Raw genomic sequence first — 20,962 nt, forward strand, 5'->3', positions numbered from 1 at the left:
TAAGTATAGCTTTATTAGGTGTCATAAAAGCCCTGAATTGAGCAGAGTCCAAAAGCCGTCTTTTGGCCAAGTTCACACACATCAGCTCTCTTCCTGGGTGTCCCCCGCACATTTTATTTATCTTTCAGTTTATTCAAACTTATTTTGAGCCACATGGAGGCAGTTTTATTTGGCTAGTAGAGATTGTGTTTAATTCATTGAGTATGCATTGTAAAAGTTTAGCAGTCAATGCCAGCCCGAATTCCAAATTGGGAAGTTAAATATTTGTTTTTAATTTTCTGGCTCAAAAATGTTAACTAACAGAAATGATTCTTTCTGCTCTAATGTGCTTGCATAAATGGGGTTATTAGAACTTTCCCCTAAAACAACATTTGCTTCCTGTCCAGACACATTGTGTTTGGAAACTTCACTCCTAGAAGAAATTTTTAATATGTATAAATAAAAAGCAAATGCCTGGCCTTTGAATGTTTTGGTACAGAGGCTTATAGGAGGAGGAAAATAAGAATGCAGCATTCATACCTCAGCAGCTTGATTACAGGCAAATTTAGGTTGTGGTGGAAAAGTATTAAAGGGCTTGCATTACAGAAATTATTGACACCACAGGCCCCTTAATGGTTGTCCCTTATAAGATATGGAATTTTATAAATAATTTCAAGGTTTAACTTGCCAACTCTTTCAGGTTTGTTGTATTATTGTGCAGTTACCTATTTATACATCTTAAATTCTGTGATTTGCTCTTTTCTTCACTGGGTGCAACTAAATGACAGAGAACACAAATGCAAATAACTTCACACATAATGCTTATACTATTGGGAATGGAACTAGGAAAATCTACACCTTATCTGTGGAGGTGTATTTCCAGTAAATCAAACTGCAGACAGTTTAGAACACGATGCTCAAACTGAGACCTTCACATGCGAGTGAAAATGAACTGACTATAAATAGAGATGTGACTCATTATGAAGAACCAGAATTCCAACAATCTTCAAATCTGATTTTTTAAAAAGTGAGCTTTTCGGAAACAGATATATCTAAAGCTTGGAGAGAACCCCATAACAACCATGTAAATAACTGTGCCTTCACTACCATGTCACTTATTTTCTCCTTACTTGATTTTCTGACTTGTTCTGGAAGGAAGCAAGGATGCCTCCTGCCTACATTTGGGTCTCGGTTGACTCACTACATCACAGGACTGCTAGGCTCCAGGACGCAGAGATCCAGCCATAACTGGCACCAGAGAACAACAGAAATTCCTTCCCATCTCTGGTGGCCTGTTCACCAAAGACCTTCTGGTCTCCTCAACGTGGTGTGAACTCCTGGGTGTAAATGCCTTTAAGAAAATACCCCCTGCACCTCCTACAGTGAATCCCACTGCTCACACAGGGCAGTTTGTATGAAGTCCGCCTTCTATGGGCCATCTACATATCTCTTGTATAAGATATAGAAGGTGAGTCTACAGTCGGATATAGGAAGAGCGACCTAGGATTTAGTGGGCCAAATACGACCATGAAACGTTGCCAGACAGCCTGATTCCTGATTCCACAAACGCTGTAACCTTCCTCCTCCCTTCTGTGGGGAGCGGGAAAGAAAAGGGAAAGAGAGGCACAGCCTCTGGTTTCGGAGGTAGGCAGGAACCGAGGGGTTTCTAAGGGGAGGTCATTTCCTTTCAACAAACTCAGAGATTTAGCAGGTCACCAGGTAATTCTTTCAACCACAAAATCCTCAGGCAACACAATTTAAAATCTCTTGGCAGAGACTTCCGGAAGTGCTTCCTCCCTTCTTTCTCTGGAGCTCCAGCTGCTGGACCACCGTGGGGAAGCTGTCACCGTCGCTAAGGCTGGCTGCCCTCTCTGGGAGTTGCACTTCCTTCCTCCAGTCCCTAATCTGAGGACTGCTGGACTGGAGACCTGGCAAGTCCAGTGTGTACCTACTCTTACCCCACTGGAGTCCTGATGTGGCGGAGGCCTGGTGGAAGGGACAGGGGTATTTTCCCTTTTAATTTATTTAATGTTTTGTCTTAAAAACAGCGGGAGGGTAGACAGCGATCTTACCTGTTATTAACTTTCCACCCCCACTGTCTTCCCCTTAGCTAGAAGAGCCACTGATTTTTTGTTTTTGTTTTTGTTTGAATGACCTTTCCTACTTCCCCTCCCCTACACCGTTTGAAACCCCACTGTGGGGTTTGACTGACCCGACCTGGGGCGCTGCCAGCACGTGGACGCCGGCCCTGGCGTGCCTCGTGTGCGCGGGGACGGCTGTGCGCGCGTCTCTGGACGAGACCCATTTCTACATCGCGCGACCATCCCCGCGGACAACGTTTGCAAGGCGGGCTGAGGGTGGAGGAGGTCTCGGGGAAAGCGGACCGAAGGGAAAGAAAAATCAGAAAGACAATTAGGATTTGTCCCGGTGCCTGAACTCTCCCCCCTTCCCTAAAGGACCAAGCCGTGGCTGCGGGGACGCCAACACCATTGCGGGGGCTTCCCTGGGTCCACAGTCCCGCGCTCCGCGGCGCAGAATGAACTATCAGTGGGCGCCATCGATCGCGCCGCGCTCGCGGCCTCCCCCGGATCACACAGCCCCGCGGAATGAATTCGTCCCTTTAAAACATTACAGGAATACTGAGATTGCGGAGGAAGTGACACTTGACCCTGCAACCCGAGCCCCGCGGGGCGGCCGCTGCCTTTCAAAATAGCAGTCCCCGAGCAGCGCCGCGCGGCGGTGGAGGGCCGAGCCCTCCGGGGCCTCTCCGGGTCCCCTTCCTCGCCCCCACCCCCGCCTTGCTCGCAGCCTGCCTCGGTCGACCCCTTCCCGCAGCCGCGTTTCAATCAAACTCACTGGGACGGCACGGAGCAGGCGCCGGGGACAAGAAACGCCGCGCCGGCGACAACGCTCGGACCAGCGGAGCCGCGCGCCCCCGCGCCCCCGCCCACACGCGCCCCGCGTGCTGGAACCCGCACCTGGCCCGCGGGTAGCCGGAAAAGCGGGGTGCCGGCCCGCCAGCGGGGATGCCCCTGCTCCCCCAGCTCCAAGCGCTGCGGCTGAGAAACCCACTCGGCCGGCCTAGCCCCCGCCGGAGCCCTGCACCGTGGGGAGCCGGAGGCCGGGGAGGGGACCAGAGAAGGGGAAGACAGGGCAATGCGCTTCTTCCTACCCTGGGACAGCGCCTGAACTGGGACTGGGTGCAGGGGAAACGACGGGAAGAGCTGAGGAAAGAAAGGAAAAGAGGAAGAGACGAGGCGGGGAAGAAAGGGATCCGGAGTGGCCCGCCCTCGGGCCTCCGCGCCCGTGAAGCCCCGCGCCCTCGGCAAGGCCACGCTTCGCCGGCATGGGAAGCCAGGAGGCAGCGGAGCGCGGGTCTGGGGCACCGGGGACATTGACAGACATAATTGGGGTGCCAAACTGGGCTTCTTAATTTCGAAGCCAGGATGGGCGGGTGTGGCCGGGGGCGCGCGGGGCCAGCCAACTTGGGGTGCTTTCCTTGTGGGCTCACACCGGCAGCGCGGACCCGCAGAGGCCGCGGGGCCTGCAAGTCCGTCGCCTCCTTTTGTTCTGGCCTCGGCTGTAATTTAACATAAAATGCCTGTTAGAATCACTGCTGCTGAAACACGCGTTTCTCCTTGTTTTGCCACCAACTAACAGGATTAGCCAACAAGAGCGAGATTTCAAATTAACCATAAAAATTACAAATTGCAATTCATTTAGCTGCCCACTTACTACATTAAAAAACATAAATAAATGAATCTGCGTATTCAGAGGGTTGAACCGCCCGCAAGGAAGCGAAAGCGGCTGAACTCAGGCCTCCGGGTCGGAGTCAGGGCTGTGGCGCTGGAGAGAGCGAGCAGCCGCGGAATTTGCACCATCTTCCGAGGGCAGGAAGAGGCAGCTTGGGTCATTCGAGAAACCGAGGAGGAAGAAGGAAGCTGCGGGGCCCAAGCGTTTTTAGCACCTGTATTCTCCCTGGGGAGGGACTGTGTGGGGGAAGAAGGGTGGGGCGCGGAGACAGGTCACTGGTTCCAATTCGAGTTCGTCGGAAGGAAAAGCGAGAAAACCCAGCAAACGTGCTTTGCAAAATTCTGGGGAGGGGGTGATTCTCGTGTGGTGCGTCGTGTGTGAAGAATAAGACGCTGGCGAATTTTGCAGTGAATTTAGAAGAGGCCCTGGCTAAATTACTAATTCCAGTCCATTTGCAAGAGCCCTTGCCCTTTTTGTTTTGTTTTGTTTTTAGGGAAGCAGGCCCTTCCCCTTGTGAAGCCGCGACCAGCGTAAAACCCCGTTTGTGCATTGAAGCTTTTCGAGTTATGGATACTCAGAAATCTACAGATTGGTCTGAGCAGTGGACCTGGCGGGAGGCATGGGTCAGCGTGGGTGAGCAGAGCGGGAATTCCCCCTGCTGGGGGAGGCGGATGTGGGCGGGAGTATTCGATTTTCCCCTTTGGCCAAGCATTACCCAGAGGGAAACACTCACCACGCTGCCCACTCACCAGTTTTATTTTTTGTTTTTAGTTCTAGAGTTTTCGTTCCTAAACCGGCTGGTCACGGACCCACGCTTTCGTCTCTCTGCAGCGGGGACGAGGCCTCCCGAGGGGAGGTGGAGTTGCCCCCGCAGCGCGCGGTCGGCAGGGGGCGCGCTGGGACACCCTGGCAGCGCCCACTCCAGCCCAGCCGGCCCCGCGTTAGGGCCGCGTGGGGGAAGCTCCAGCTTCTCTACCTGGGAGAAGCGGCCCCGCAAGTCGGCCTGAGCCCGCGCGTTTCTACCGGACAACGTGGGCACCTGCCCCGGGACTTCCCTGAAATGGAGGAATGCGCGCCCCCGGGAAGCGCGGGAGGCCCAGCGAGCGCCGCAGCACCTGCAGCCTGGGGCGGTAGGGGGGGCGGGGCCGGGGCATAAGAACCGGAGCTGGTTCCATGCAGTGTGTGCGCCCAGCCCCAGGCCAGGCGCTGTCCCAGGGTAGGAAGAAAGTGCGCGAGGTGGCCCTGGTTGCACCCACGAAGCGCGCCCTACTGCTTTCCGGACACGCATTCTCCAGCACCCAGGGCACTCCCCGCCGGCGCTCCTGCCCTAAACTCTCGGCTAAGTCCGCTAAGTCCAGAGCCGGGCATGCCTTCTCCCTAGAAGGTTCTCGAACAAATCGCAAACAAGTAGTCCTATTCCACCCGAGCCTCATGCCTCCACGGGTAATGCCGGTTAAGAAGGCCAGGGGCGAGGGGAGGTGGGAGCAAGGCCAGGTGGGCGCCTAGGGGTGTCCAGAGCACACTGCTAACGCTGGCCGCGCTGTTCCGCTCAGCCTAACCTTTCTTGCCCTCCTGAACCTGCTCGTGGAGAGGGCGCCATGCATCGGGAAGGCCGGGAAGCGGGGGCGCAGACTTTTCCAGAAGTTCTGTGGGACCACGGGGCGGTTGCCTCACACGAGCGAGGCCTCGGCGCCTTTGTTGACCCCCAGGAAACCGTGGGCGGGACGCCTGGACTGCCCCCATCTAGCTGTCCCAACCTGTGCTGCCTCTTTACTGCGGGGGAGAGGGGGCGCCCAGCCTGGACCGGTGCAGCGCGGTCGGCTCGCCTTGGAACAGGAAATGAGGGGATGGAGCGGGTCACGAAGTTGTTTTCCTATTCTCCTGGCTGGATTTATCATTCTTGCACACCAAGCCAAAAAATGCGAAGGGAGTTTGTTCTTTCATTTTCCTCTGCCAATAACCACCGATCAGACTTTCATTCCACTCCCCGCCCCACCCGCCCTGCATTCCCAGGTACAGAAAGGGCGAGAGGCCTTTGTTCCATCCACTGACAAGAAGGGACGGCTGGCCCAGCCAGGGTCCCCGCAGGTGGGATGGGGCCTCCTGCACGCCTCTGCAGGTTTGGGGGCTGCTGAGTTAAACCCCTCGCAGAGGGGCTGGGGCCATCCTTGGGTTGTGATGGTGTCCGATTGGACTCCTAAATGGTTCCTTTGAACCTTGAACCAGAATTCTTGCAGAATCCTGGCAAACATACCCAGCCCTTGCAAACCAGGGCTTTAGGGTAGGAGTTGAGGGGTCTGGCGATGACCGTTTGAATACAGCATGAGTGGATTGCTAGCCACCACTTGGTGGGGTGCACAGTGTCTGGGGACAGGTGAAATTAGTAGCCACCTCTGTAACAATGACTAACTTCCACGAGTGATTCCGGCAGGCCAGGTGTCTTTTCAGCATGTTTTGTGGGTGATTTTATTTTTATTTATTTATTACTATTATTTTTTGAGACAGAGTTTTTTGCTCTTGTTGCCCAGGCTGGAGTGCAATGGCGTGATCTTGGCTCACCACAACCTCTGCCTCCTGGGTTCAAGTGATTCTCCTGCCTCAGCCTCCTGAGTAGCTGGGACTACAGACATGCACTACCATACCCAGCTAAATTTGTATTTTTAGTAGAGACGGGGCTTCTGCATATTGGTCAGGCTGGTCTCGAACTCCTGACCTCAGGTGATCCACCCGCCTCGGCCTCCCAAAGTGATGGGATTACAGGTGTAAGCCACTGCCCCGATCTATTTTATTTATGTACTTTTTGAGATAGTCTCGTTCTGTCTTCTAGGCCAGAGTGCAGTGACGTGATCATGGCTCACTGCAGCCTTGACCTTCTGGGCTCAAGCAGTCCTCTCACCTCAGCCTCCCAAGTAGGTAGGACTACAGGTGCACACCACCAAGTCCTGCAAGTTGTTTAATTTTTGTAGACGCAGGGTCTTGCTATGTTGCCCAGGTTGGTCTTGAACTCTTGACCTCAAAAGATCCTCCCTCCTCAGCCTCCCAGAGCATTGAGATGACAATCATGAGCCGTCACAGCTGGCCTGTGGGTGATTTTATTTATTCCTCAAGATAGGTGCATTTATTATCTCCATTTACATCTGAGGAAACTGAGGCATAAAGGGGCAAAATAACATTTCCAAGGCTACCAACTGGTAAGTGGCCAGCATTTGACTGAGGAGGTCTGTCTCTGGAAACCCTGCCTCTGCTGCCCCTTCTGTGTCTGAGTGTGGCAGTCAGACCCCAGAGGGAGTCCCGTACCTGTAAAACAAAAACAATCAGCTGCCCCTGCTGACCTCATTCGGGAGCGAAGCCCAGGCTCAAAAGGGATCGGGTGTGGCCATGCAGGAAACGCTCTTGCTTTCTTGCTTGCCTGTCATAACCTGAATAATCTCTGCCCCAGATCTGTGTTTGTCTCTTCCCTGCTGTAGGTCACTGTGGCCTTGCCCCTCAGAACAACAGAGCCATGGGCAGCGGCCAGACAGCGCTCTGCGCTTTGATGAATTTAAAGTGTTGGAGTGATCACAGGATGCCCGTCCGAGTTTCACAGTTAGCGAGCTGCTGAGCTGAGCCGAGCTGAGGGTTGGCCAGGTAGAGTCCTGTGGGAGAAATGCTGCTTGGATCACAGAGATTTCTGTGTATCAGGAAGCAACAAACACTAAGTAAGCACTTGCTGTGGCTAAATGCATATTGCACCCGGTGAGTGGGGGATGTGCAGATGGGGGAGTCCCACAGTCCATCTGGTCCCAAAACCAGCTACAACATCCACATTTTACTCAGACAAGGGGCCCTCAAGCGCCGCCTCACGCTGAAGTGCTGCTTCACGTGAACGGAGCTCAGGATTCTAAGCCAACAGGCTTATCTAGAACTTTCTGCATGTACCAAAGCAGCCTGCTTCCATCTCACTGCCTCCTTTCCACTGTTAGTGTTCTGCTGAGGCTTCTCTTGGGCTCTACCTCTCCCTGACCAACACCTGAGAAAGGCCTGACCGGTGCTGGAGGCACTGGGGGCACCTCTCCTTCGGATGTGCTTCCCACGTAAGGCAGGGATAGGGAGACCTGTCTGTCTAGAGAGACATATGTTTATATGTCAGAGAGAAACACAACACCTGAGTTCTCTAACCATTTCCTGCAAGACCCCTCTTGACACACCTTAGGAGTTTCAGGGCCACACTGCCTGGCACAGCTGGTTCCCAGTGTGGACCTGTCTCCACTGCCAGCCCCTGTCCCACCCTCTCCACCTGAGTCCTGATCCCTGATGACCAAGAGAGGCTGTGCTGCCTCTGGCCCTCACAGTAAGCCAGCGGGCCTGCGGAGCGAGACTCTCGCTGCCTCCCAGCACTCCAGGCTGCAGTTGCTGTTTCATCTTCCATGGGTGTAAAACACCAAGCAAGTGACATAGTGACATGATACAGAATGACCTCCCTGTGCTGGCAGTGGCACCACAGAAAGAGGAAGACTAAGGGCCAGAAGCTGCCTGTGCAGACCACCATTATGGAGCCTGGGAAATGAGTCCTAGAAAGATTATCTTTTTTTTTTTTTTTTTTTTGAGATAGGAGCTTGCTCTGTCGCCCAGGCTGGAGTGCAGTGGCATGATCACTGCTCCCTGCAGCCTCTGCTTTCTGGACTCAAGCAGTCCTCCAGCTTCATCCTCCCAAGTAGCTGGGACTACAGGCATGTGCCACCACACATGGCTAATTTTTTAAACTTTTTGTAGAGACTATGTTGCCAGGGCACTATGTTGCCCTGGTTGGTCTTGAACTCCTCAGCTCCAGTGATCTGCCTGCCTCCAGTGATCCTCCCACCTCGGCCTCTCAGAGTGCTGGGATTACAGGAATGAGCCACCGTACCTGTCCTAGAAAGATTAAAGGATCAACACTCAGGACCCCAACCACAAGCCCAAAGAGGGAAACCTTGGCAGATAATAGTAGTAATGACAATAATAACCCACAGCATCGTCAGGCATCATGCAACTCTGTGAGTGCAATCCCACAGCAAGCCCCAAAGGTAGGCGCTCTTCTCATCTTACAGAGGCACCCAGGGGCTTGGTGACTTCCCAAGGCCACACAGCCTGCTAACTGTGCTAAGTGGTGACCTGATGCCTTGAAAGGTAACCACACCATCTGGCTCAAAACCACTGGCCAGCACTGCCTCTCACAGAGATGCCTGTCCCATCCAATGTGGATAAATGAGCATAGAGAAGAGAGAGGCTGAAGGAAGGCCCAGCTACCCATCCAGCTGCAGGATCCCTGCTTTTAATCCTCAGAACCTCCCTGTCCCTGAGGGCAGATGTAACGAAAGAAGGTTTGAATCTTCTAGTTTTATCTGAAAGGACACAGCTGGCCCCGAATGCCGTTCACCCAATAACCCACACGGGAGAGATTCCAGATGTTGTCTTAATACCCGAGCCCCAGCTCCCACTTACCCTCTTTCCTGGGCTTTGATCTCATGAGTCTTAATCCCCGCTGGCGACCTGGCCTTCATCCACCTGTTTCCGTCCACTATCCGGGCAGGCAGCAATGCCAGCCTCTTTGGAATTCTTTGGCCTAAACACCTGTTCCCAGCAACGATTCCTGTTCCTGAAACCTCCTGCTTTCCCAAGGGATGGCACCAACACAGCTGGAGTGAGGCTGTCACTGCTCCCTCCCTCAAATGTCCCGAAATCATCAAAAAAAAAAAAAAAAAAAAAAAAAAAGGAAAGCTTAGTTAATACCCTGCAATCAAAAGTCAGGAGATGTGTCTGTTTAATAACAAATTAGATGATTTCTTCCAAAGTGGACAAAATATGATTAAAAGTTGAGATTCTTATCATACATAGAGAAAATTTAACTCCCTACAAAAACAAAGAGTTTTGCTGTAGTTCACTCCAAGGTTTTGCAATGCAAACAACCACCAATGAAGACTTAGGAGCCTGCCTGGATGGTGGCTTTGAGCATGGGCTAAGCACCCAGCAGACTAAATTGGAGCTCACTAGCTGTGTGGCTCTGTCCTCCAACCCCTCTGAGTCTTATTCTCTTCCTTCCAACGTAGAACCACAGATGCTGTGATACTGCACGAGAGAAACTCTTGGGGATGAATTCCTGTCACTAACGCCAGCTCCTCTCAGTCACTCTTCTCTTTAGACTTCAGCAAGACCAGCGGGGCTCAGTTGTGCCCGTCTGTACCCACAGCTCTCAATCCCAGGTCTAGGGCTTAGGTCAGGGAGAAGATGAAATGAGCCCAAGGAGGGAGGAGTAGAAATAGGGGCACAGGGCAGAGAAGCACAAGGCGCTGGGGTTGCGAGGAACTGGTGCTGTGGTCCCTCCTTCAGCTTTTTCTTGGAAGGACACTCAGGAGTGTCCCATGGAGATACCCACGGTGTGTCTGCTCCTGCACAGCCCCTCTGGATGCTGATAGAGTCGGTTTAATGTTTGACCTGCCTCACAGGCGTTGCTTCACTTTTCCTGTGCATCTGGCCTGTCCTCCATGAGCTCTGCAGCCAGGATGCATGGTCTTTGAATTTCTGTGGAGCGTGCCCTTCCCATCCACGTTTGTATCTTGATAGTGCAGAGGAAACAGGGCAGCTTCCTTCCCCTGGCAGCTGAGCCCTGAGTCTCCTGTACTGGCCTGTCTTGAAAACTGCACCTGAGTTTCTTGTATAACAAATAGGGTTCCAGATTTCAAAGCTTCATAGACCACTGCCGGGGATGGGAACAGCCTTGAGAAGTCACCTGCTTCGAACCAATTCTCTGTTCTCTGAAGCCACATAAATGGATGCAGCATCAATGACTTGATCTTTTTTTAACTGCACCCTCTGCAGGCAGAGAAGGGGGCAGGATTGAATTCCGCCTGCACGCTGTCCTTTGCTGACCTTTTCAGTCCGTGCAGGCAAAAGGTACAAAGTCCCCGTGGGTGAGGCAGGCAAGGTGCAGAGGGCTTTGGGGTGGGTGGGGTTGTTAGTCCCTAAGCTCATAGGTCCCCAGATAACTGAGAGCTGACTCAGTGCTCCCTGGTTGGACTTAATGTAGTCTAAAGAGACGAAAACTCCTGGTAAGTCTTTCCCCGGCCCTCCTACCTCTGTGGTCACATCACCCAGTCGCCACCGACCTTCTCTGGAGGAAAATAAACCCCAAACTCTTGACATTCAGTTCATCTGGAGTTGCAAAATTAAAGTTTAAACAGGAAGAAGCACTCACTGTGAAGGGAAGGCACCTGCAAGCCCTGGGGTCTGGGCAGAGGGGAGCCTTTGAAGTTTCGGAGCCGGGTTCCTCGTCACTCTGCAGGTGGCAAATGAATTTTCATTCAGAGAAAATCAAATCGCTTTAGAAGGTGGCTAATGTGGGAAGAAGTTGGGGGTTAGATCACTGAGGTTGGATCTGTTGTGTGACACCTGAAATGGTTTTCCTGAATTCGGAGTGCCCAGGCCAGGTCTTTTTGTACTTTGCTTTATTTTTTGTTTCTGAGACAGGGTCGCATTTGGTCACCCAGACTAGGGTGCCGTGGTGCAATCACTGCTCACTGAAGCCTCCATCTACCATGCTCAAGGATCTTCCCGCCTCAGTCTCCCAAGTAGCTGGCATGCGCCACCACACCAAGCTAATTTTTTTTTTTTTGTAGAGATGGGGGTCGTGCCATGTTGTCCAGCTGGTGTTGAACTCCTGAGTTCAAGTGATCCTCTTGCTTTGGCTTCCCAAAGTGCTGGAATTACAGGTATGAGCCACCGCATCTGGCCCAGTTTGGCTTTTAAATGGAGATGACAATGAGCCCAGGGGAGTATTGGTAAGGCCTGAGCACTGAACTGCCTCCTTCCCGGCAGGCCTGGTTTTGTAAATATCAGTCTGGCAGCAGGTCCCTTTCCCCCAGGGAGCTTCACAAATCATACAGTGACCAGAGCTCGTGAAACAGAAGGCCGGGTGGGACACACTGCAGCAGGAAGTGGCTCACCACCATTCTGAGTCCCACATCCCAAGAGGCTGTTTAAATCAAAACACAGCCTACGCAGGTAAAGTCTCCATGCAGGTCCTGAGGTGGCCTCGCTCTCTGTGGACCCTGGGGCTCTGTGGCCAGTGGGCACCCCTCACAGGTGGTTTCTTTCTGGAGGATTCTCCCTGCTGAGTGTGTGCTTCCTGAGGGCAGGGCCACCTCTCAGCCCAGTCTGGGGAGTGACGGGTGAGACGTGGATGGGAGAAGCCTCTGGGTTGGCCAGCCCTCAGCAGGCATCTGATTTCATGATCGTCTGGGCTCTCTATGCATGAGCTGTCTCGGTGGTTCACTTGGGGTGGCTCAGATGAACTCCAGGGTGAGCTGGCATCTCCGGTCCTCCCTTAGAGCACCTCCAGCCTTACCCCGAGAGTTCTCGGTACCTTCCGGGTGCATTCAGCTTCCAGAGCCTGTGGAAGGGCTGCAGGAGGCTGTGCTCTGTGGATTTAATTAATGAATCTGAACCTCAGAATGTGACCTTATATAGAAATAGGGTCTCTGCAGATGTCACTGGTGAGGTTGGGGTGAGGTCACCCTGGAGTAGGGTGGACCCTCAGTACAATGGCTGATGTCCCTGTAGGAGGAGCAGAGGCACAGAGAGACACCCAGAGAAGACAGCCATGCAACAGCAGAGGGGAGACTGGAGCCAAGGACCCCTGGGATTGCCGGTCACACCAGAGCTGGGCCAGGTGTGGGTCGATCCTCCCTGCAGACTTCAGAGGGGGGGAGGCCCTGACATCCTCCTCTAGGACTTCCAGCGTCCAGAGCTGAGAGAGAAGGAATGTCCACTGTTAAAGGTGCCCAGTCTGGTGGTCACAGGAGACTCATACAGCGCTTGGAAGAGGGGTCAGTGGACAGCCAGAAGGGCAGCAAGGCCAGCAGCTCCAGAGCTGCCACCTCCGCTGTGGCGTCACTTTGCTTATTTTGGTGCCTGTGTGTCCTCACTTGTCTGCCCTTAGGGAGGCGAAGCGCAAAGACCAGGGGTGGGGGAAGGCGAGTGAGGATGCTGCAGCCCACCCCCATTTTCCTTCCAGCCACTCCCCAGCCCCAGCCCCCACCTAAAAATACCTCCTGGGGCTGCCTTGGTGTTCCGAGAATGTCTGTGCCCATGTGGTATGGTCAAGTCATGCGGCCACAGGAGGTGATGAGGAAGTTTAGTGCACTCAGGGCCATGGTGGGCGGTGCCAGGGCGGTCAGGAGGCAGCAGACAAGAGCAAGGGAGTGGCTGGGCAGGACTGGGGTTTCCGTGAAAAAGGAAGGGCAGGGAGGTGAATGCTTTAGGACTGGCTAGCTGGAATCATCTCAGCATGTTTGGCCGTGGGTGGGGGTGGTCCCTAGTCACCCAGGACCTGGCCCTGGGATGGTCAGGGCAGGGCAATATTGCCCGGGGTGGGGGGGGCTTTAGGGCTGGAGAGAGGAGGTCTGCTGGCTAGTTTGCATATGAAAAGGCATGCTCTCAGAGCCCTTGCTTTATCGCTTTATCAGAATTGGCCAGCCCCTGGAGGGACAGGCTCTCCCCAGCCAGAAAGCTTTTCTAAGACGTCAAAACACAGTACACAGAAAATTTAGAAAATATATACAATACACACAGGTATTACTGTCATGGAGACCTGCAGTGAGCAGGGCTGCAGAGCCAGAGCTCACGGCCACCTGTGCCCCCGGAGTCCCTGGCATCTCAGGTGGTACCTTTGACCAGCACAACGTGGGCTGTGGAGCTGCAGAGCTCTGCCTCTCAGTGGGGCGGGTGTGCAGGCCGGTTCTGAGGGCAGCGCAGGGGCTGCGGCAGGAGCCTGGTGTGTGATGATGGGGGGCTTCAGTTTCATCTGCAGAGCTCTGCTTGCAGGTGCCCACAGTGCAGAGACCGCAGGGGTCCCCGCGCCGCCGGGTGCCCGAGGACGTGAGACCGCGCACCATCTGCCTGCTGCCCGCTGCCATGTCCGTGTGCTTGGAGCAGGGAAGAGCTCAAGCCAGTGACCTTGAAAGAGGCAACACAGCTGAGAAACGTGTCAGACATCCTTCCGGGCTGGCAGCGCCGGCTGCACATCTGTCTGGAGTGTGTGGATGCCAGAAGTCACTGTCCATGGGGTGACAGCGCAGCCTGGAGCTGATGAGAGGCTGGGTGCACACTGCACGTCTCCAGCAGGTCCCCACAGCAGGCTCTGCTGCAGGCATCGGGGCGGAACTGAGACTGGACAGACCTAGGCTGCCAGCAGAGGGAGGGTTGGGAGGCCTGTCCCAGGGAGGCACAGAGCGGGTGCAGCAGGGCCTCCCCCAGCCTCTCCCTCACCTGGCGCCCCGCCTTCCCTCCTTTCCTAGTGATCGCCTTCCCTTCCCTTTCTTCTTCAGAAGGAGGAGCTGTGGGCAGAGGGACTTTGGAAAGCATGGCGTTACTTACCTTTCTCACCTCTCAGGGCTTATGCCATCCTCCTACGAATGATGAAAGCCATCATCCCTGCCTCCACCCTGGAAGAGAGCACTGAGTTAGAGAACAGGGAGCTTTCCCCTTAGCGTGGCCCCCAGGTCAGTTTTCCCAGACGGAGGTCCTCGGAAGATTGGCTTCTCTCGGTGTTTCCAGCAGGCCAGGCAGGAAGTAAGGGGCAGCTCGTGTTGGAAAGAGTTCAGGACTCGCTGCCACCCGTGGCCTCTCCCGGAGGTGATAGCGTACGTGTGAGCACAGCGAAGGCTCCGAGCAGCCCCGGAGGAAGTGCACATGTGTGGCTTTGTCTAACCAGACATTTCCCCTGGAGTCCTTTCCCCCACAGAGGGTGGACTGACACCTCAGAGTCCTGTGTTCTGGAGACCCCGGGAAATCCTCCCTGCGGCCCTGCAGGGAAACGGTCTCGGTGCAGAGCGGCAGTGCCTGTGCTTTTCGTGTCTGTGAGTCACTCACCGAGCAGTCTTTGCCCAGTGAAAGGTTTGAGGAGCTGTTAACTGGGCCAAGTCCTGGGGAAGTGATGAAGTAGAGACAGTTTGTCTTTAGTGCTGGCCACCTCCCATTTTTAGTCCCTTCTTTCCTGTCTCCAGAGAGGGCTTCCTCTCTGGTCTCCCACCTGCTCCGGCATCGGTGTTTTGATTCTGCCCAAACTTTCCTCTCTTTTAAATTATCCTTCATGGCTAAGATGGGAGTACTTGTTTATACTAATGTGTAAATGACTAACCAGCTAACATTGCTTAAATTCTGTGTGGGCAGGAGGCTTTGCACAGACCTCTCACGTGTCCTGAGGTTTGCCTTTAAGCAGAAGACTGTCTCCTCTGACAGCGTTAACTCTGTGCACCTGCTACGCTTGATGAGTATTTAGGCTTGGTGAATACCTACATGCACCAGGTCAGTTCTGGGTGAAGAACAAACACCATGAGCAGGACAGGCGGGGTCTGGAGGGGTCTGGAGCGGGAGGCAGATGCACCAAGGCAGGGGGAAGTACCTAAAGACCGTTAGTGTCAGCACAGCATCGCTTCAGGCCGAGCCAGCAATGCCTGTCCAGGAAGTGGCAGACGGTGGAGTGTGGAGCAAGACATGGAGAGAGAAGGACGAAAGATGCTCAGATGGGGGCTCAGCAAACTTTCTCTACAAAGGCCAGATGACAAATAAAGGAACGGTGGCTGTGTGGGCCACTCAGGGCCTGCCTGAATCATTGTCTCTGTTTTCCGACAACCCTTCAGGGATGTAGGCACCACGGTCGGCTTGCCTGGGGCCACCTTTGGCCCAGCTGCCTGGCTAGACGATGGAATTTTGCCCACTGGAGGGCACTGTTTTTAGAGAAATTTCCTGGTTTCCTTCAACGGAATTAAAACACAAATGTAAAACGTACTGGTGGAAGTCCAGGCAGGAGGAGGAGGCAAGTTCCTGTTGGCAGCTGTGGTGGTGAGTGTCACCTTGTCATGCTGGCCCAGCCGTGCCATTGTGCAGTTAAGACACCCATCTGGATGTTGCTGGGAAGGTATTTTCTGTTTATAGAAATGGCTAGGATGGGAGTACTTGTTTATACTAATGTGTAAATGACTAACCAGCTAATATTGCTTATATTCTGTGTGGACAGGAGGTTTTGCACAGACCTCTCACATGTCCTGAGGTTTGCCTTTAAGGAGGACCGTCTTCTCTGACAGCGTTAACTCAATGCACCTGCTACGCTATTGATAGTATAAATAGTAGATACACTATAGTGTTTAACACCTATAACCAGTTGCATTTCAGTAAACAGAGGGCCCTCCACAGCATGGGTGGGCCTCATCCAATCAGCTGAAGGTCTAAAGGCAAAGACTGAGGTTTCCCAGGGAGGAGGAATTCTGTCTCAAGCTGATAATGTAGGAACTCAGCTAGAGTTCCCCGCCGGCTAGCCTGCAGATCGCGTGCTCAGGACCTCAGCATCAACTCTTACCAGACTCTCAGCCAGCAAGACGGTTCGACAGATTTCAGCCTTGCCAGTCCCTACAATCAGTGAGTGAATTTTTGTTAAAATAGATGTCTGTCTTCCTCTTGACAAAGACATAGACATATAGATGTGTGCACACATACACGCACACGCACACGCGCGCACACACACACCCTATTAGCTTTGCTTCCCTGCAGAACTCTGGCCAACATGCAGCTTAGAAAACAGCTGGCAGTCCAAATGACGTATTGTCAATCATATGGGGGCGTTGAACCTGCGCACTGCAGGCGGGAGAGTCCGGCGCTGCTGGGCAAAGCAGTGTGGCGGGGGGCTGAAGCCAGGGCCAGCCTTGCCCCTCACAGCCACGGAAGGTTGTGCAGCCTGGCTAAAGGGCACAGCCTCCTGCAATTCAGGGACCAGGTGCCTCAGCCTGTCAGGAGGAGGGGTGAGGGAAACGCTATAAGAAACCCTCCTTTCCCCTCCACCGTCCTGGTGGTCTAGAAGGTGGCTCCCTGACCCCAAATACGAGGCCCATCATATGTTGTTCATCTGCTTTGAATCCAGATTCAAGTTCAGCTATCCCTGAGCAGGTTCCGTCCTGTCCTTTGAAGCCAGCTTTTCTTTTCTCAAGTATGTTCTACTGTAGAACTGAGGAGAGTGTGCAGGCCCAGGGTTTGTGTTCGGTGTGCCAGAGATGGCAGGTGTCTCTTTCGTCAGGAAACCACATGTTAGGGGCACACATTGCCATCTCCTCTGCAATTAGGTGAGGTCTGAGGGCTACACTTTGGAGGGTGGACGGTAAGTGGATGGAATCTGCTCTTGTTCCACCATCCTGTGGACTGGCGGTGGCTATCTGCACCGGGGGCAGCCTTGGGGACAGAACCCCAGTCATGTAGCCTCGACTTTTACTTGAGAGACAAGTCCCAGGCGTTCTACCCTCTGGGGGGCTCGCCGGGGGGTGCCCTACCTGGCTCGCCAGCACCTCCCGTCTTCTGCATCTGCTTGCACCTTGGTGGGGATTCCACGTCGGCTGACTAGTGAAATGGGGCCTGAAGTAGGGCACACTTGCTGGGTACCCTCGGGAAGGCGGGATCGATGGGGCAGTGCCAGGGCTCAGGTATGTGATGTCACGCCTCCCAGGTGCCCCCACTATTCCTTTTGTCCATCATTGTCATCATCTTCGCCTTGGGCTTTTGTGACCCGGGTGAGCTCCCTGCCCCATGGCCCTGCCTTCCCAGCAGGAGACAGAGTCTGGGCAGCACTGGAAACACACAAGCCCTGGGATTCCCAACCTTCTGTCCTGCCCTCCGGCTCCAGGCCCGCAGCCTAAGCGGGACAGGAAGTGTCTGAGAGCATGAAGGGTTAGTGTGCCTGTGTGTGCATGTCATGTGTGTGCCAGTGTGTGTATCATGTATGTGCATGTGTGTATGAGTGTGTGCATGTGAATGTGTGTGTCGTGTGTGTGTGCCTGCATGGCATATCTGTGCATGCAAGTGTGTGCATGTCTTGTGTGTGTGCAAGTGTGTGTGTCTTGTATGTGCATGTGTGTGTGTGCATGCCATGTGTGTGTGCAGGTGTGTGTGTGTGCAAGCCATGTGTGTGGGCAGGTGAGTGTGTGTGCGTGTGTGTGCATGCCGTGTGTGTGCAGGTGAGTGTGTGTGTGCGCGCATGCATGTGCATGCCATGTATATGCAAGTGAGTGCGTGTGCATGCGAGTGTGTGTGCACCTTCATGGTGTGTCTGTGCAGGTGAGTGTGTGTGTGTGCACCTACATGGCGTGTGTGTGCATGCCGTCTGTATGTGCAGATGAGTGTGTGTGTGCACCTGCATGGCGTGTCTGTGCGTGTGTGTGTGCGTGTGTGTGTGTGTGAAGGTGAGTGTGTGTGTGAAGGTGAGTGTGTGTGTGAACCTGCATGGCATGTCTGTGCGTGCAAATGTGTGTGTATGTGTGTGCTTTGACTGGACCTTACTATGCCAAAAGATAATCTTTTTAATTTAGTAAGAGAGACGGTGTTAATTTAGTGAGAACACAAAAGTCAGACCCCTTAAAAAAAATCCGAGCTACCGTCTTCATCCAGCCAACTGGTATTAGTTCACGTAAACAGCTGGGATTGGCAATTGCAGACGGGTGGTCCTGGGGCCGAGAGGACAGGATAATTGGCCACAAGAAAGATACTTGCTGATTGGTTCTCCTTAGAGCTGAGCAGCAATAAATGCCTCGTAGAATTATTATATAGAGGGAATGAATTTTAAAAATTTATGCTTCCCTGTGTTCTTCTCTTTGTCATATGATTCTTCAAAAATAACATTCTCAAAAGCCCATCTTAAATATTTAACAAGATCATTCCTGATGAAAATCTAATGAAAGTTGGGGGCTTCCTTTCACGTAATGTATCTGCTGTATAATCCCAGGTGGGAAAATTCCAGAGGGCATTTGAGCCTCTCCTGTGTGGGCCAGTCTGTTCATCTTCTCTGAGTACCCCAGCCCCACACCTGTTGCAGGAATCCGAAATGTCTGTGTCTTGCACTTCAGCAGGGAGACAGGACACTTAAGTCCAAGGATGGGGATCCCATTTCCTGGAGACTACAGTTTTCACCCCATCTCCCCTGTAAGCAGCTGGCTGGTAAGATCACACTTACTAAATGGTTTGGTTAGGATGAGGAGTGCAGCCAGGGGTCCCCTGAGTTCCAGTGTCTGGGGCCCTGGTCTGGAGCCCCAGAGTCCAGAGAGACAAGCAGAAACATGCGGTTGGTAGGGTGGGGGTGGGGGCTCCCAGGGAGGCAAGCTTGCTGCCTGACTCGATCATTTCTAAAGGCGGGGGCTTGGTTTTATGCCTGGACATCTTTGGAGCACCTTGGGCAAGATTGTCTTTGCTCTGGAGAAGATATTTCTTATCATAGCGTCCTTTGGGGATGGAGTTGGCGTCTGAGAATAAAGTGCAACTTAAGCGTGATCCTGGAGTGTCCTGTCCAGTGGGTTAACAGCACTGATGTTTTCACGGTGCAGTATTTCTGCTAGCTTCAATTGCTTTTAAATTGTTAAAAACATTGGAATGGTTGGTGCCTTGAATGTTTTCAACTAGTTCCTCCTAAGACCCAGGAGAGCACTTGTAGCCTAAAAAATGGCAGAGAGACAAAGTAAATGATAATATTGCACCTGCTCCAATCTGTCATTTAGACACTCTTAATGAAAAAACAATGAGTGACTTCGCCTTTCTGCTGTGCTGGAAGCTTTCACTACAGTTATTTAGGTTACCAATAAAATGCCACCACCCCATCCCTGGACACACACACAGACACACACACGCACAGCACTGCCATCCACAAAAGGCTGCAGTTAAACCCAATGCATTTTCCACACCAGGCTTCCCCTGTTCTCCCAGGACAATGGAAAAGCTCCCGGTGTTTGGGGGTGCAGCTCCCCTTTAAGGTGCCCTTCAGATCAGGACGACGACAGTGTCTGCTGTGGTTCTAGCCCCTCCCCTGGCTCTTTACATATGAGGTTGCACCAACAGAGTTGCAGATATCAGCCTTTTTGCACCTCAAAATGGCCCTTTAATGGGGCCCGGCTGGTCCTTGTCTCACTCGGACCTCACAGCAGCCCTGAGGGCACTGCTTGCCACTTGGACAGCTGAGGGAACTCAGAGGGGTAACTGCCACGTTCAGCCAGTGACGAATGGCAGAGGCTGGAGTTTAATCCCATATCTACCTTTTCCTGCCTGTGCGGCCTGAGCGGCTGTGCAGTTCTCTGGGCCTCAGTCTTCTCATCTGAGAAACAGGATAAAGACAGCCCTCCTCTTATAGGACTGTCGTGAAGCTTAGCCGAGGTCATGCGTGTTAGTGCCAAGCCGCATTCCTGGTGCTGCGATGCCCCAAGGCGGGGCTTACCCCATTGCTGTTCCTACTATTCATTCACGGTGTTCATCCAGGTAAGCCTTGCCCCGGTACACATCAGCGGGTGAAAGGAGTCAAGAGAGGGATGGCTCCTACCCAGCCTGAGCCGTCCAGCAGCCTCCTGGGTCCTGGCTCACGTCTGTGTCCCCTGCACACCAGTAGAGCAAGGGGCAAGAGGCGCCACCCTATACATACCCCAGCCGGAAGCTTCTCGGGCCACTTCTGCTGCTGTCCTGGGCCACTGAGTCACACATGGTCCCTTAGCTACATGGAGGCTGGGGAGCGAAGTCTTTCACAGGATATCTGGGACAGCCCAGATGGTTCTAGAAGGAAGAGTGGATACTAGGGGACAAGGGACAGTCTCTGCAGCCACAAAAGGATCAGGAGGCTGGACTTATCTAGCTGCCCAGGCACAGAAACTTGTCCACACGTTCACAGCTGCCCCTGAGGGGGTCTCTGACTCTTGGTCCCACCCCAAAATGGAGCTTCCCCCAGTCCAAGGCAGTCTCGGACCCAGAAACGCGAGGGAGACGCTTCTCTCCACTCGTGCAGTGGGACCTTTACCGGTGTGGCAGGAGCAGCACCATGACGGCTGTGATGAGGCCTGGGGCTGTGCAGACCTAGGAGGGCCCTGGCTGAGCTGAGCTGTGGCCCAGGGTCCCTAATGGGCTCTGCCCAAGGTCTCAGGTGCCCAGCAGCCTTCCTCATGCCTCCCCAGGCTTTCCTCCTCCATTTCACCTTTGCTGTCCATCCTGTGGAGGAAGAAACCAGGAGACACTCACAGAAAGGGTCTTAGGGGTAAGAGACAAATGCCCAGTTCAGGGAGAGCCTATGGTTTCCTGCAACTACCACCCGAAGCACCAGAGACCACGTGGCCTCAGCAGAAACAGACTGTCTCGCGATTCTGGAAGCCGGATATCCAAGAGCCAGGCGTCACAGGGCCACAGTCCCTCCGGGTCACCAGGGAGGGGT

The sequence above is a fragment of the Macaca thibetana genome, chromosome 3 (assembly GCF_024542745.1).
Source record: "Macaca thibetana thibetana isolate TM-01 chromosome 3, ASM2454274v1, whole genome shotgun sequence".
NCBI classification, from domain to species: Eukaryota; Metazoa; Chordata; class Mammalia; order Primates; family Cercopithecidae; genus Macaca; species Macaca thibetana.